Raw genomic sequence first — 17,215 nt, forward strand, 5'->3', positions numbered from 1 at the left:
GAAAGCCCCTAATATAACTGATCCTACACCCACAGTGTTCCCCCTTCAACACCCTGAAAACAATATCTCCCTAAACAAAACTTCAGTATTTATTTGAGTACTACATTTTCTACAACTGTAGGAAATCCAAATACCAAATAAAAAACCTTACCTTGAATTTGGGATGGAATTCAAGTCAACTTGGCCAATGATCCACTCCAGTAGACTTTAAGAGAACTTGCCCAGGAGTGTCGTGGTGGCTTCGAATCGTTGATCTAGTGAAGAATGAACCCAAAGTCTTTGAGAGAAGAGAGGAAAACTGAAGAGGAGAGAGAAAATAAAATTTTCTTGAACAATTTACGCTAAAATCCGATTTTAGGGCTATTTATTCACTGGCCTTCATCGACGAGACACGTCACTTCGTCGATGAGGCCACAAAGGAAGTTTGTTGATGAATACTCATTCCTCATTGACAAAATTCAAAGCTGAAAATAGCCCTCAGTAATTCCTTGTTGACGAGACACGTGTCCTCGTTGACGATCCTAATAAGCCACTTCATCGACAAACATGAGGACCTGTTGTGACCCCTTTTTCAATTTTCTTCCTCTCCTCCCATTATCATTTAATTCATATAATTCACCGGGTCTTTACATTCTCCCCTCCTTATAAAATTTCTTTCTCAAAATTTACTATCCATATGATTTACCATCCCTTAAAGAAAATAGTTTACTCATTTTATTACTTATCCTCACTTATGGTGGAGGAATATCGTGGTTACATAAGCGCAGTTCTAGGAGATTACAATTATACCCATAAAAGAAAATTTTTTCCAAAACCAAAAACACTACCTATCCTACACTCTACATTACAATTACACTATACTAAATAAAATAAAATTATCATTACTTTAACTTACAAATCACTGCTGTATCCCACTAAATAGGTGTGGGTATTTCTATCTGATTTCATCTTCAAGCTCCCAAGAAGCTTCTTCTATCGCGTGATTCCTCCACAGGACTTTTACTAGTGGTATCTTCTTACTGCGCAATTCCTGTTCTTTTTTATCTAAGATATGCACTGAAGCTTCCTCATATGCTAGAGCATCACTGAATTCTAATTCTACGTAACTAATAATATGGGAAGAATCTGGAACGTATTTCCTTAACATATAAACATGAAATACGTCATGTATTTTGAATAGAGCTAGTGGTAAAGCTAGCTGATAGGCAACTGACTTAATCTTCTCAAGTATCTCATATAAGCCAATAAACCTAGGGCTCAACTTACCCTTCTTCATAAACCTCATGATTCCCTTCAGTGGTGCTATTTTCAAAAACACATAGTCACCCACTTTAAATTTTAATTCCTGGTGGCGAGTATCTACATAGCTTTTCTACCAACTTTGTGCTGCACTAATTTTATCTCGAAAAATTATTATATGCCTACTGCACTATTTTTGGATCCAAAACTCGCCTCTCACCTAGCTCACTCGAGTATAAAGGAGAATGGAACCTCCTACCATAAAGCGCTTCATAAGGGGACATGCCTATGCTAGCCTGATAACTATTATTGTAGGCAAACTCCACTAGTGGCAAATACTGGGTCCGGCTACCCCCAAAATCCAATACACATGCTCGCAACATATCCTTAAGTACCTGAATCGTTCTCTCTGTCTGACCATCTGTCTAAGGATGGAAAGCAGTGCTTAATGCTAATTGAGACCCCAAAGCCTCATGCAAGCTATTTCAGAACCGTGATGTAAAGCGTGGATCATGATCTGAGACTATATATACCGGTACTCCATGAGGTCGAACAATCTGCTGAATGTAAATCTCTGCCAATCTGTTCATAGGGTAGCTAACTTTAATAGGTTAAAAAATGAGTTTTTTTCGTCAGCCGATCAACAACCACCCAGATGACATTTTGACCATGCAGCGCCGACGATAACCCAGTAACAAAATCCATGGATATGTGGTCCCACTTCCACTCAGAAATGTAAAGTGGCTACAACTTCCTAGCCAGCCTCTGGTGCTTAGCCTTAACCTGCTGACACGTCAAGCACTTCTGTACAAATTCAGAAATCTCCCTCTTCATGCCACTCCACCAGAAATACTCTCGCAGATCCTTATACATTTTAGTACTGTCAGGATGAACTGTGTATAGAGATCTGTGAGCCTCCTCTAGAATCATTCTCTTAATATCGTCATCTACAGGCACACACAATCTGGAACGGAACCTCAAAGCCCTGTCATCAGAAACGCTGAACTCCTCTCCTTGACCATCCTGTACTCTAGCTATCACCTCTGTTAATTAAGGGTCATCCCCTTAAGCGGCTTTAATCTTTTCATATAGCGTAGGCTGCACAACAAGACTGGTAATAAATGTCTAAGGATCATCCTCCACTAACTCCACGCCAAGCCTTTCCAAGTCCATCTGAATTGGGTGTTGAATTACTACTGCTAACTGCGCTGTACCCTCTGATTTATGGCTCAGGGCATCAGCCACCACATTTGCTTTACCTGGGTGGTAGTTGATGGTGCAATCATAATCCTTGATGAGTTATAACCATCTCCTTTGCTGCATATTCAACTCTTTTTGTATAAAGAGGTACTTTAAACTTCTATGGTCAAAAAATATTTCACATCTCTCACCATACAAGTAATGCTTCCAAATCTTTAGTGCGTGCACCACTGCAGCCAATTCCAGATCGTGAGTGGGGTAGTTATTTTCATACTTTTTCAACTGCCTGGAAGCATATGCTACCACCCTACCATGCTGCATCAATACACAGCTAAACCCTTTCAAAACGCGTCACTGTAAATTACATAACCATCACCTTTTGATGGAATCGTCAGTAGTGGGGCAGTGACGAACCGCTACTTTAATTCCTGAAAACTCTACTCACATTCTTTATCCCATAAAAATCTGGCATTTTTATTGATTAAACGCATGAGAGGCCCTAATAAGGGCAAAAAACCCTTAACAAATTGATTTAAATAACCTGCCAGTCCCAAGAAACTTATGATTTCTTGAACGTTCTTCGTCCTGACCCAATTCACCACCACATCAATTTTACTGGGATCCACGAAAATACCATCCCCTGAGATCACGTGACCCAAAAATGACACTTTCTCTAGCCAAAATTCACAATTACTAAACTTGGCATACAACTTCTTCTCCCTGAGCATCTGCAGTACTTGTCTCAAGTGCGCCTCATAATCCTTAAAAATCCTCGAGTAAACCAGCATATCATCAATAAAAACCATAACAAACTGGTTTAAATAATGGTGAAAGACTTTATTCATCAAGTCCATGAACATAACTGGGGCATTCGTCAGACCGAATGGCATAACGAGGAATTTATAGTGTCCATACCTGGTCCTGAAGGCTGTCTTTGAGATGTCCTCTGCTTTTACCCTCACTTGATGATAGCCTGATCTGAGGTTAATCTTGGAATACACTCGTGTACCCTGGAGCTGATAAAAAAAATCATCTATACAAGGTAGAAGATGTCTATTCTTAATAGTTACCTTGTTTATCTCGCTGTAATCAATATACATCCTCATAAACTCATCTTTCTTTTTTACAAACAACACTGGAGTTCCCCTCGGTGATACACTGGGTCGTATAAATCCCTTATCTAGAAAGTCTTGCCTCTGATCCTTTAATTCTCCTAATTCAGCTGGAGTAATACAGTAAGGAACCTTAGAGATCGACACTGTCCCTGGAGGTAAATCTATAGTAAAATCTACCTCGCGATCGGGAGGCAACCCAGGCAGCTTTTCTAGAAAAATATTTGGAAATTCCTTTACCACTGGTGTATTGTCAAGCTTCAATTCATTTTTTGACACCTCCTTTACAAAAGCCATAAACTCCTGACTTTCGTCCAAGAGCAGTCTGCTCACCTGCATGGCTGACACTAACTGCGATGAAGCACATACACGTGAACCAACAAATCAGAATTCTTACTCGCCAGGGGGTCTAAAAATTACTTCTTTCTATGACAATCAATACTGACGTGATTAACTACCAACCAATCCATACCTAGTATTACATCAAACCCATACATATCTAATACGATCAGGTTAGCTGATAACATTATCCTTTGAATTTCTATTGGATAACCCCTGAGCACTCTTCGACACCTCATCACTGACTTTGATGTCGTAGTTACTGACAATTCTACATCTAATAATTGGGTCTCATTTCCAGACAATTTGACATAGGTCGCAGAGACAAATGAATGAGTAGCACCTGAATCAAATAAAATAATAACTTGATATGGTAGAATAGTAAAAGTAGCTCTCACTACATCTGCAGTAGTCTCAGCATCACTCGATGTCAAAGCATAAACCCTCGCCAAGGCTACATTCCTCCGCTGGCCTCCATGAGGCGCCTGATAACCTCCTTGATAAGGTCTAGGAATTAGGACCTGGATCGACGGTCCTAGGCATGCTTATGCCATGTGGCGGGGTCTCCCACAATGATAGCAAACATATCTCCCCACCCGACACTCCCCCAAATGTCATCTCTCGCACGTCTGACACACCGGGTAGGTCTGCATACCTTGATTCTCATGAGGTCATGTCGTTTGTCTCTAATCTCCCCTATAACGGTCTCCTCTCCATGGGCCCTGACTGGAACTTGCCTGAAAACCCTAAGGCATGGGTTCTTTTCTCTGACTCTGAGTTGCGATACCTCTTTACATGCCACTCTCAATAACCGTAGCTCTATCTACGACTTCTGCGAATGTCTGAGCCCGAAAACTAATAACCTGCTCAAACAAGTTCTGTCTCAAACCTTCTTCAAACATTTTTGCCTTTTTCTTTTCATCTGGTGTCAAATGTGGGGCAAACCGAGACAACTCAATAAATCGAGCTGTGTATTGTGATGCTGTCATTTGCCCCTGAGCTAAGTGCATAAACTTTGCTGCTTTTGTGCTTCGAACGATAGCAGGGAAATATTGCTTAAAGAACAGCTCCTTGAATCGACTCCATGTCACCGGCACTGGATCCAGCCTCTGCTCCTCAATCAGTCGCGCTGATCTCCACTAGTATTTTTCCTCTCCTATCAATTTGAATGTTGCAAATACCACCTTTTGTTCTTATGTACATGGAAGCACTGCCAACGTCTTCTCAATGTCCTGGACCTAATTTTCAGCCATAATCGGGTTAGCTCCTCCAGCAAAAAATAAGGGCTTCATCAGCGTAAACTGCTCGATCGTGCAGCTTCGCTCCCCTGAGCTCTTGGCTATCTCAGCCATTACCTGTTGGGTAACACTACGCAATACTGCATCAGTATCTCCACCTCCCATACTGGAAGGACAAGGTCCATCTCCCTCAGCGTTTGTACCACTACTTCTTGGGTCCATCCTGAAAAACAAAGAACACACTTTAAAGACCCTATCTCCCATGCAAACCTATTCTATTTCATTAAACTAAAATCCCATATTCACACTTAACTACCCTCCCTGATCTTAGTTCAAAATCCAATTCTGTAATCTAGGCACACGACCCAACAATAGTTTACTATGGCTTTCCTGAAATCATCACCCCAAGAAAGATACATAAACCACCATGAAAATCCTATACCTAGACTGCAAAACAAAACCTCAATCCTTTCCTATACTATGGTATTGCTTCCGCTACCCTCTAAAGTCTATAGAACCTAACAATTTAGGCTTTGATACCAAAATGCAACGACCTGATTTTATTTATTTACTTATTATATATATATATATACTGTTAAATTTCACTGCTCTGATACCTTTTTAATATAAATCAAACCCTCATCACGGTCCAAATAGGACCCATGGAATCTGAGACACAACAAACAACCTAAGCAGCGAGAAGATGAATTCATAAAACCATAACCATATATATACAATACCAGAGTGTTAGAATATTTTCAAAAATATACATACACAATTATTCCCAAAAATACCCTCAACTGAAAGTAGGGCTATACAAAAAAAATCTCTCGAAATACTCACCCTACAGATAGGGCAGTACTGTAGCCCCTTTTATCTGTGAGCCTGATCTATTCACCTAACTGGATCACCTGAAAAATGTTAAATCAATGGGATGAGACAACGCTCAGTAAGACAAAATATGCTATTGCTAGTGTGTGGCAAATGAGTTATATATTTGTAAAATCAGATTTAAAAATACCATAGATAACTGAATCTGAGAAAGCATGTATAAATAACGTACAGTATATATCATACCTTTGTTACTTAATGTAACTATCTTTATGAATTTTCTATTCAAAATACTTCTAATATTCATAGATACATCTACGGTTTCTGTAAATCTGAATATACATATAATAATTGAGAAAATTTCCCTGGATGGATAATTGTATGTCATGATTTAACCCTTTATGACAGGGTTGTGTGGCCCGTAGGTGGGACCTATCACTGGCTAGCGTACCAGGATAAGTCACCATACTCTGAAAGTCAAATCAGCCTCCTCAACCCTAACTCACGGGGAGCTTGTCCATTACATAGGCACGGTCGACTGCTGTAAATCCACATACTATCTGAGTTATGCAATTGCACTCTGAATTGTAAATAGCTACGGTACCGTACTTTGTAAACTGATCTTTAATGGTCCATCATGGTTTAATACTATATAATACATTTCTATATAAAATTTATCTGTTTTACTATGATTTTGTATCAATTGTATTAACCATGATGCAGTAATAAACTGTATTTCTATATTAACTGTATTTCTGTATGTCATGGTTCTATGATTTGTATATCATGGTTCTATAAAACTGTATAATCGTGGTACTATGAAAACTATAAAAACATCTTCTTGTCTGTATTTACTGTAAGTCATGATCCTAAAAATACTATAAAAACATCTTTCTGTATATATATTGTAAATCATGATGTGTAAGTACTATGTAGCCATAGCTTTGTAATAAAACTGTATAATTTGTATATTATGATTCTGTAGAAACTATATAATCGTAGTTCTGTAAAAATCTGTGTAGAATTCTGTACTATATCAATATTCTCATGCCACACAATAATTAAAAATCATTAAATATAATTTACAAAACTGTATAATTTCCTACTCTGAAAACCCATAAACATATACTATATTTTACTGGTAAAAATCTCTATTTAAACTGGCATAGCATATTTCGTTTACCTGACTACTGGAAAGCCCCTAATATGACTGGTCCTACACCCACAGGGTTCCCCATTCAACACCCTGAAAACAACATCTCCCTAAACAAAACTTTTGTATTTCTTCAAGTACTACAATTTCTACAATTCTAGGAAAGCCAAATACCAAATAAAAAACCTTACCTTGAATTTGGGATGGAATTCAAGTTAACCCCGCCAACGATCCACTCCAGAAGACTTGAAGAGAACTTCCCCAGGAGTGTCGTGGTGGCTTCGGATCATCGATTTAGTGAAGAATGGACCCAGAATCTTAGAGAGAAGAGAGGAAAATTGAAGAGGAGAGAGAAAATATAATTTTCTTGAACAATTTGCACTGAAATCCAAGTTTATGGCTATTTATACACTGGCCTTTGTCGACGAGGCCACAAAGGAAGTTTTTTGACGAATGCTCTTTCCTCGTCGACGAAATTCAGAGCTGAAAATAGCCTCTCGGTAATTCCTTGTCAACGAGACACATGTCCTCGTCGACGATCATAATAAGTCACTTCGTTGACGAACACGAGGACTAGTGTGACCCATTTTTCAATTTCCTTCCTCTCCTCCCATTATTATTTAATTCATATCATTCACCGGGTCTTTACAAATTCAGTATTCAAGTATAACTAGATTTTTCAAACCAATAAACAATTTATAGAGATCCTTTGATTAAATACAGTTAGTATTCCAGCAATTCCCATGTATCCAGCAAGTTCTTAACAATTTAAATAAGCATAGATGCAATTTTTATACTTGCAAGAATGTAAAGAGATTAAGGGAAGGAGAGAGGAACACCGGATTTTTTACAAGGTTTAGCCAGCGACCTACATCCTTGCCCAAGCAACACGCTGTGAGGATTCCTTTCCAACTTCTTTACCAGACGAAGTTAGAATCATCTCTCCATTTAAGGTAGAGATCCCTCTCTAACAAGAACACCCTCTTGCTAGGCAATGATCCAACATTCCTGAATCGTCAAGAAAACAAAACAAGGAACAACTTTTTTTTTTGTATAAGTAGAACTCTTAGTTTGAGTAGATTTGTACAATTGAAAATCAATACACTTCAAACAATAAACAATGTAGAAGATGAAGCTCTATAAATATAACCAGGGTTCTTATTAGATTTGAAAATCTTACTAAAATAGATCAGAAAATCGTGGGTTGTATCAGCAAAAGCACAACAATACTTTAGAAAAGATTTCAGTAGGAGAACTCTGAATTTGTAATTCATATGTGCTTGATAGTTTCTGTATATAATTTGTGAAAATAAAAATTATTTATAGATTAATAAAGCATATTACCGTTTTCCCCAAGTTTCTTGCCATATTTTCTAAGTATTCTCCAAGTTTGGGAGTCAAGAAATTAGTTTTGGAAGCTTTCCCAATGTCGTTTTAAAGTTAAAACATGAACTTTAGTTGACTGTGTCTCAAGGGTCATTCGCTTGAGCTTTTTAAGTTTAGCATATTATCATAACTCAGTGTTGAGTCAATCGACTAGGCTCTAAATGGTCAGTCGTCTGTCTTGGTTTTGTTTGCTTAAAATTGTTAGCATAAAATGTCATTCTCCTGATGAAAATCCATCAGCCGATTGTCCTGCTTGCAGCTTATATGTTTTATAAAATTTTGATTCCAAAACTTTAACTTTTAATTTTGGAAAACGTAAATGAGACTTTTAAAAATATTTTTTATAATAAGTCAATTGTAGTTCCTAAGAGCTTCAAACATCCATATTGAAATTTTGAAGTACTTACATGAGACTTATATATGATCAAACTATCTCAAATACTAAGTCTTCATGCTTTGGCTTGCTCTTTATATCCAACTTGAAGCTTTTTATCTTCAGTATAAGCTTTATTGAAACTCTTCAAACACTCAATCTTGATCATTATGAAAGCATTTGAGCCCTGAAACTTAAATAAACATGTTAAATACCCTTGCTCTGTTATCATCAAAACAAAGATTCTAAGCCTTGTTAGGCCAACAAGGATGTCGAACCCACGAGGACTATTTACCTATTAACTATTGAAAATTTTCTAATTCTAAATTATTTGAAAATTAAGAAAAGTGGTGGATTTTGAATCTAAAAAATAAAATAAAAACAAATAAAATTAAATCAACTAATTACTTAAAAAGAAGAAGATATCACCCAATAAGAAAATACTAAGGAATTTGACTCACCTAACCAATCCTATCCCAAATCCTAATCATGCAATCAATCAATTATCATCCTATTTGAAGGTGAAATATTCTAACTTATCTAAGACCCTCTCTCAAGTAGAATTAGAATTACCCAAAATACGATAACCCGCGATATGTCTATGCGAATTTAAAAGTATTTGAGTACATTAAGATTAATAATATTTCACATAAAAGCCGCACTAATCACGTTGGCACATTCATGTCTTTCGTTCAATTCATGGCATACATCATACGAAGCTAAACTATATGCATCATCTCTTGAATTAACATGCACAACAAATCATTCAACTATTAGCTTGATAATTGAAAGCATTAAACTCAATGATGTATACTCAAAAGGAATGATAACATTATGATCATATAGAAATAAGATTTGAAATTATCATGGAGATGTTACATCGTAGCAATAGTAATAGAAATTATCTCATAATAGAATCAAAATAAACCATAATAATTCTAGAATTCATAATGAAAATTGTACAAAGAGAAGATGAAAGAACTAAGAATAAAATTGTATGTAGATCGAGAATCTTGATCGTCAACAACTCCAATTCAGCCTCTCTCTTCTTCTTCTTTTTCTAAGCTTCAAATTCCTCTCTAATGGTGAAACAAATCCTTCGTTTTTTCCGTCTTCAAATCCCCTCCTTTTATAAAGCTATAGTCGTCCTCCCTTCTTATCTCCCTAAAACAAGATCATCCAAATCCCCTGATTTCCTTCCGCCGCCTTGATGTGCAATTTTCTCTATCAATATTTTCCCATCTTTGAAAATATTCAACAAAAAATTTGTGGGATTTTTGCTTAGCTTTCTAGGGATACCAAGATCGCCTTTTTTTGGAGTTTTGTAGCAAAAGTTATGCTCCAAATATTGAAGGGTGTTTCAGGAAATTTGGGAGAGGAATTTGAGTTTGGAAAGGACTTTTGATGAAGGGAATTTGAATTTGAAAAGGAAAGTTTCCTCCTTATCTTATAATTCCTTTAATTTATTTATTCCTAAACAAAAAATAAACAAAATAAATCCAAACTCTAATAAATAATAAAATTAAACATAAACTAGCATAAAATAAGAGTGAAGGTATAAAAAAACTTGTATCGAAATTAAACGCATTAGTGCAAAAAGAGGGACAAGTTGTAGGAGAAATTGCTATGATTTTTAGAGGACCAGCTAGTGGTGGGGATCGAAAAGGAGCAAGAAAAAGATATGCAAAGCAAGTTTTTATAGTCGAGGATCTTGGGTAGAATCGGAAAAAGCCAAGGAAAGATGAGATCATCACCTTCACCGAAGAAGACATGGAAGATGTTTAACAATCACATGATGATGCTTTGGTGGTATCACTATTCGTTGCCAACTATCGAGTAAAAATGGTATTGATAGATAATGGAAGTTCAACCAACATAATTTTCTAGTCAATTCTATAAGAAAGGAAGATAAGAAGGGAACTTTTGAAGCCTATATTAACGTCCTTAGTCATATTTGGAGGAGACGTGGTTCATCCCTTGGGCACAATCACACTTTCGCTAACTATGGAGGCACCTTCGTAGCATGTCACCTTAATGACGAATTTGTTGGTGGTAGACCATCCTTTCGTCTACAATATAATATTGGGACATTTTGCACTCGACACAACATGGTTGTAACTTCTACCTGTTGACCTTTTGAGTCTGATCCTTGTTTTGATTATGACAAACCACAACATCTCATTTTTGTTCCTAGTGTATGAACATGTTAAATTTCAGAAAAGTACAGATGATGATGCAATATGGAAGCCAAAGAAGAACTTAAAGCTCACATCAAATTGGCGTATTCGATGAAATTACAAAGAACAAAGACTAAAGACTTTACAGTTTTTAAGTTGTAATAGTAGTTAGGTTTAACTGTGCATGCATGCTTGCATGATTTAATTTGAAGCTCACAAATGACCTTAGATTGACCTTAGGATCTCCAAGTCATTCATAAAAACCTTTTTATTATAAATTCTAAACTTAAAAAAGGTTTAAAATGGGTTTGAACTTAAAAAGAAGGCAAAAACCATGTTTGTAGCAACCCAAAAATTATAATGATTAAATAATAGAGAGACGGAACATTTCAAAAGGATTAAAACAAGGTTCATCGACGAATGCCCTAGTTTCATTGATGAACAACCTGTAGGATTCATAAACGAGTTACAGTGTTCGTCGACGAAGAGATACCGAGATGGTGTATTTCAAACCCATTGGTTCGTCGATGAGTTCTTTACCTTCGTCGATGAACTGTCTTCTTTACTTCATCGATGAAGCCACGTGTCTCGTCAATGAGGCTATGTGTCAAGTCACTTATAAATACACAGATATCAGGATTCAGCGTGAAAAATCTTCCTCTCTCTTAATTTCTCTCTCTGCCCTCGGTTTCCTCTGCCTTCTCTCTACAAATCCAGCCTCGTTTCTCCCCGGTTTGATGATCAGAAGCTACCACGATGATCTTGAGGAGATTTTCTACAACTTAGCTAGAGCAAAATTTTGATTTGAGAGGTTTGGGAACCACCCCAAAATCAGGGTAAGTGGATTGTTTAAGGGTTATTTGGTTTGTAGGTTTTTATGTACCCAGATTTAGTAGTAGATGTTGTTATATTGGTGTTTGTGATGATTTTTGTGGGTGTTGTGAATTCAGGGTTTTGGGATTTTTACTGTAGGCAGGTTAGGGAACCAAGTGGGTGTGCTAAGGAACCTTGGTAAATGATAAATAGTTTATAAATTCATGAAATGTGAGTATGGAAATTATTCTAGAAATTCAGTTGATTAATAGGGAAATATGTATGTGTATAATTTCAGGATTGTGAAAATATGAACGCCATGGGCATAAGTTTGAAATCAGTAAACGAGCCTACTTTGTCAGGTAAGGGAAATATGCTATGCTATTAAATTCAGAAATTTTATCAGTAAATTATAGTATTTGTTTATTAAGATGCAGGGTATAAATTATACAGTTTTACAGATTTTAGAATATGAGTTTTATTATTTGTGTGGCCTGAGTGTTCAGTACAGATTTTATACTTTTTTTTTGTTTTTTAGAATACCATGATTTACAGTATTTTTGGCATAGAAATATATTTTACCAGATTTTACAAAATTATAAATTATAGTATATATACAAACAGATATTATATAGACAGATATTTTACAGACATACATTTTACAGACAGATATTATACAGATAGATATTTTACAGTATTTATGAAATACCATGATTTCTAGAATTTCAAAACCATAACACTAAGATATTACCTTTTATTCAGTCAGATAATACAAATAAGATATACAAATATTTCAGTCAGATTAATTATTTCAATAAGATATTATAGTATTTACATATCCGATTTACAATGTTATGGTTATTTTGGAATCATGATGAAACAGTAAGATAATTATATATTAGTATTATATAGTATCAGACCCTGATGAAATATTTCAATCAGATTAATTATTTTAGTCAGATTCAGCCAGCAAAGTATGGTACTATAACTATTTCAAATCAGAGTGCAACCACATATCTCAGATAGCGACTATGCCTTGGAGGGATTGCAGGCTCCCTAGTATTCTAGGTAGAGGTGGACGGTTTGATGAGGTAGATGCCAGTACCAAGCCTTTGGAGGGATTGTAGTAAGGTTGGACTGAGGATCGATAGAGTATCAGCTGACTTATCTTGGTAGGCCAACCAGAGTTAAGTCCTGCCTACAAGCCACACAACCCTGTCATGAGGGGTTAAATCATGATATACAGATTTTCAGGATAGTTTTCATAGTCATTTATATATATACAGATTTATAGAATCACAGTAGATATATTATAATACTAGCAGTATGAATAAATAGAAAACTCATACATTACAGATGTATTTTTAAGCCACATAGGTGTGAGTTACATAGTATTATATTTTATATGATATCTCAGTTCAGTTATTTATTAGTAAATTATTTATGTAAACTCAGTTGCCACACACTAGTAATAGCATATTTCATCTTATTGAGCATTGTCTGATCCCAGTAAATTAACATTTTTCAGGTGATTCAATTAGACGAGTAAATCAAACTCGCAGGTAGAGAGGACGTCTATACTACCCTATCTGTAGGGTAAGTGTTATTAGGGGATTGCATTTTGAGTAGCATTCAGGAATTTTTGGGAAAATGATGTTGTATTATGTTGTATGATGTAATCATCTATGTATATTTTTTGAGAATATTGGATTCTGGTTTTGTAAATATGGATGTATGACTTTATGTTTTCCGCTGCATAGGTATGTTATTCTGTGAATAGGAAATTCCTCAGTGCCCACCTAGGGACTGAGATGTTATAGAAGATATTATAGGGATATCGGAGTATATTATTTTGCAATATATTTTTTTTAAAAAAAATGGTATGAATTTTCAAGTCGTTACAATGTTTTATTGAAGGGTCAGTCAACTGGCCTTATAAGCCCAGTCGATCGATGTGTATAATTGGCAAGAAATTCATTTTTACAAAGGGCCTAGTCGACTACTGCATGCAAAATGCCAATTTACAAAGGCCCGAAAGACTGAACTCTTGAAAGCATTCGAAGCCCAGTTGACAGGTCTTCAAGCATATGAAGCCAAGTCGACCGGATCATAGTGCCCAGCAAACCGAAGTGTGATAAAATGGAAAATCGCCTTGGGTCAGTCAACTGAACCTCGGGCCAGTTGACCTGACCTCTCAGGATTTTTAATTTCAGAGCATATAATGGTAAAAAAAATTTTAAATATAATATTAATATATTGCCCAACGGTCATATAATGGTCAGATTTTATTTTCGCCTATAAATATGAACCCAAATCACTTGAAGATGGTCAGGAAAAATATTGGGAGCATGCTTGCATATATTTTGGATTCCCATTTATTTTTCAAACCCTTTATATGCATCAAATTCATACTTTCTCCTCTACTCTATTTTGAAAATTTTTTTTGGAGAAAATATTTTTTAAGGGTTCGTTTGGGGGCTTATAGCTTGAAAGCCTCCCTAATCTTTTGAAGATCAAAATATTTTGGAGAAGTATTTTTGAGTTATATTTGAAAGTCTTCGGCATATATTCATTTATATATATTGCTCCAAACACTTCTTACCCTTGTGCTATTTCAAGTTAAAACTTTTCATTCGTTCTTTTTGGAAATATTTCTTTAAAGAGAATTTTTTTTGGGGTTTCTTCAAGTAAGGCTTGAGCATATATCTCAAATTCATATATATATATTGCTTGAGAGCCTAATTGTGATTTTATATTTCAAATGTTAATCATTTTAAATGAAAACCCTAGTTTCTCCCATTCTTTTATTTGAAAAATATTTTTTGGGAGAAAAATGTTTGGATTACTTAAGAGAGCCTTCAACATATATTCACTCTATATATATTTTCTTGAGAGGCTTCTCATATTTGATATGTTAAATGTCAATCATTTTAAGAAAAATCATTTTCCATAATCTCTCATTTTTACTTGGAAAAATATTTTTGAAAGAAAACCATTACTCTATTGAGCTTCAATTTATAAATAATTTAAGAGTGCATTTATATTTTTAATGTGTACAAATAAGCTTTTTAAGAAGCATTTTCTTTGTACAAAAATATTTTTCAAAATAGCCCTTTATGGTTCGGGTTGTGAACCATGACCAAGTAAGGGTACATCACTTGGAGTGGTGGCTCTGCCTTGAAGAAGTGGATTGCGGTGTGTTTCGCATTGAGTGAGGGTACATCGCTCAAAGAGGTTGGTCCGCCTAGAAGGACTGGTGACCAGGCATGGGGTATCGTCTAGAGAGGGCGGACTCCACCCTATATAAAGGAGTGTTGTAAAGGGGGGCTCCACCTTGTATGGAGTGTAAACGGTTTGCTTCTTTCCAGTTAAGAGAGTTGGTTAGTGAAATCCTTGGGGGGTTTGCCCAAGGCAAGGACGTAGGCAAGTATAGCCGAACCTTGTTAAAATTGTGGTATCATTCTCTCTCTCTCCCCCTCCCTATCTTGTTCATATTTCTGCACTTTTAGTTTTTGCACGTGTACATCTATTGATTTATTGTGATTATTGTTTTACATACACGCTGTGAATCACAGTGTTATCCCAAGAGGGGGGTGAATTGGGTATTTCAAAATTATTCTAGTTTATTTTACTGCTTAATCCCTATTTCACCGTATAACAAAATAATCACAGAGGTTTGAAGTTAATTTAAATAATTTTCTCAATAAACTCAATTATACCTAATTAATTATCAAGTGCATATAATATTAATCAACATACAAACATGCAAAAAAGGTGATAATGAAATGCAAGAGGAAATTAAAAAGTTAAGGGAAGAGAGAAGGCAAACACGATTTTATGAGGTTCAGCCAGCCTGGCATACGTCCTCACCTTGAGCAACTCACTCAAGGATACCACTAAATCCCTACTCCTTTAACCGGGATGGAGCTTCCTTTACAATTTGCTGCTTATAAGAGGTACAACTTCATCTTACTCCTCTGCTTACAAAAGATACAACTTTCTCCTCAAACCTGGTTCACAGCCCGAACCATGATTACAATATAGAATTACGATTCTGCAAAAAACACAATATTGCTTCTAACCAAACTAGTGAGTACAATATAAAATCTTAACACATATTCATATGATAAAACTTGAAACTAAGTATGAATGTAATGATGAAATCGTTATATACAAAATTACCCTTTAATCAATATTTCTCAAAAAATTATTTCTTAAAAATAAGAACTTTGGCGATCTTAGGGGTTTTTTCAAATAACTTTAAGCAAGATTCGACAACAAGATCCTTTGAAACAATGTTAAATAATGCTCGGATTTATATTCCTGCTATGAAATAATTTGTTAATATCAAATCTTTAAATAAATATGACTTTGAATATTTTGCATAGATTTAAACAATACTTAAAAAATATTCCTCAAAATTATGTTTCAAGAAGCTCTTAGAATTTCCAATCAAATATCCAAATAACAAGTCTTTAAACAAAAAAGTAGTTTTAAAATATCTCAAATATTTAGTTATTTCAAAAATAACTTTCTCACCTATTTATTCAATCAATCAATATACAATACCAAAATATTGATTTATACTCCCAAGAAATATTAAAATAATAAATGTGGGAAACAAAAAATCGGATTTAAATGCTCAAAATACTCAAACCTCAATACCACCTTTGATTTCAGAATATGTGCGTGAATATCGTTATGATCAACGTAGCAAACGCCCAAAAACTAGATGTGTTGGAGTGCAGGCAATAGTTTAACAATATGTTCAAGTCTCTCAATCTTATGCAAGAAGTGAGGCACTAGGGTTTAGAGATTTTTTTTATACGTAATATCGGCATTAGGTTAAGTCTTGATTGTTGGATCAATTAGATTAAGAAGATAATCTGCGTGTTTTCTCGCTAAAGTTTAGAATTTTAAATTTTCTGTAGATTCAGACGACTGAGCTCTCGAGCTCAGACTTTTGATGTTCCTTAAAGCACTAAAAATTATAGTTTAGATACAGGGTCATATGATTGAACTGTAGGTTCAGACTTCTAGAGTCCTAGCTCAGACGACTAAACTTGACAGTTCAGACGTTTGAAGGTAATCTGCCTGTTCTGTGTTTCAAAAATTAATTCTTCAGAAGACTGAACTAATTCTTCAGTCTTATGAGGAAATTCTTCAAATGTCTAAAGTAAAAACTTCAATCATCTGAGGTTGCATCTTCAGACTTCTGAGGGTACACCTTAGTTGTCTGGGCAGACCAACTTCAGAAATTTCATTTTAGTTTTCAAAATCAATTTTGCTCTTTTGCTTTGTTCTCTTATAAAACATTTTTCGGGGTTCAAAATAAGGTCTCTAAGTCCATGTTT

This window comes from Malania oleifera, chromosome 2 (genome assembly GCF_029873635.1).
Source record: "Malania oleifera isolate guangnan ecotype guangnan chromosome 2, ASM2987363v1, whole genome shotgun sequence".
NCBI lineage: Eukaryota > Viridiplantae > Streptophyta > Magnoliopsida > Santalales > Ximeniaceae > Malania > Malania oleifera.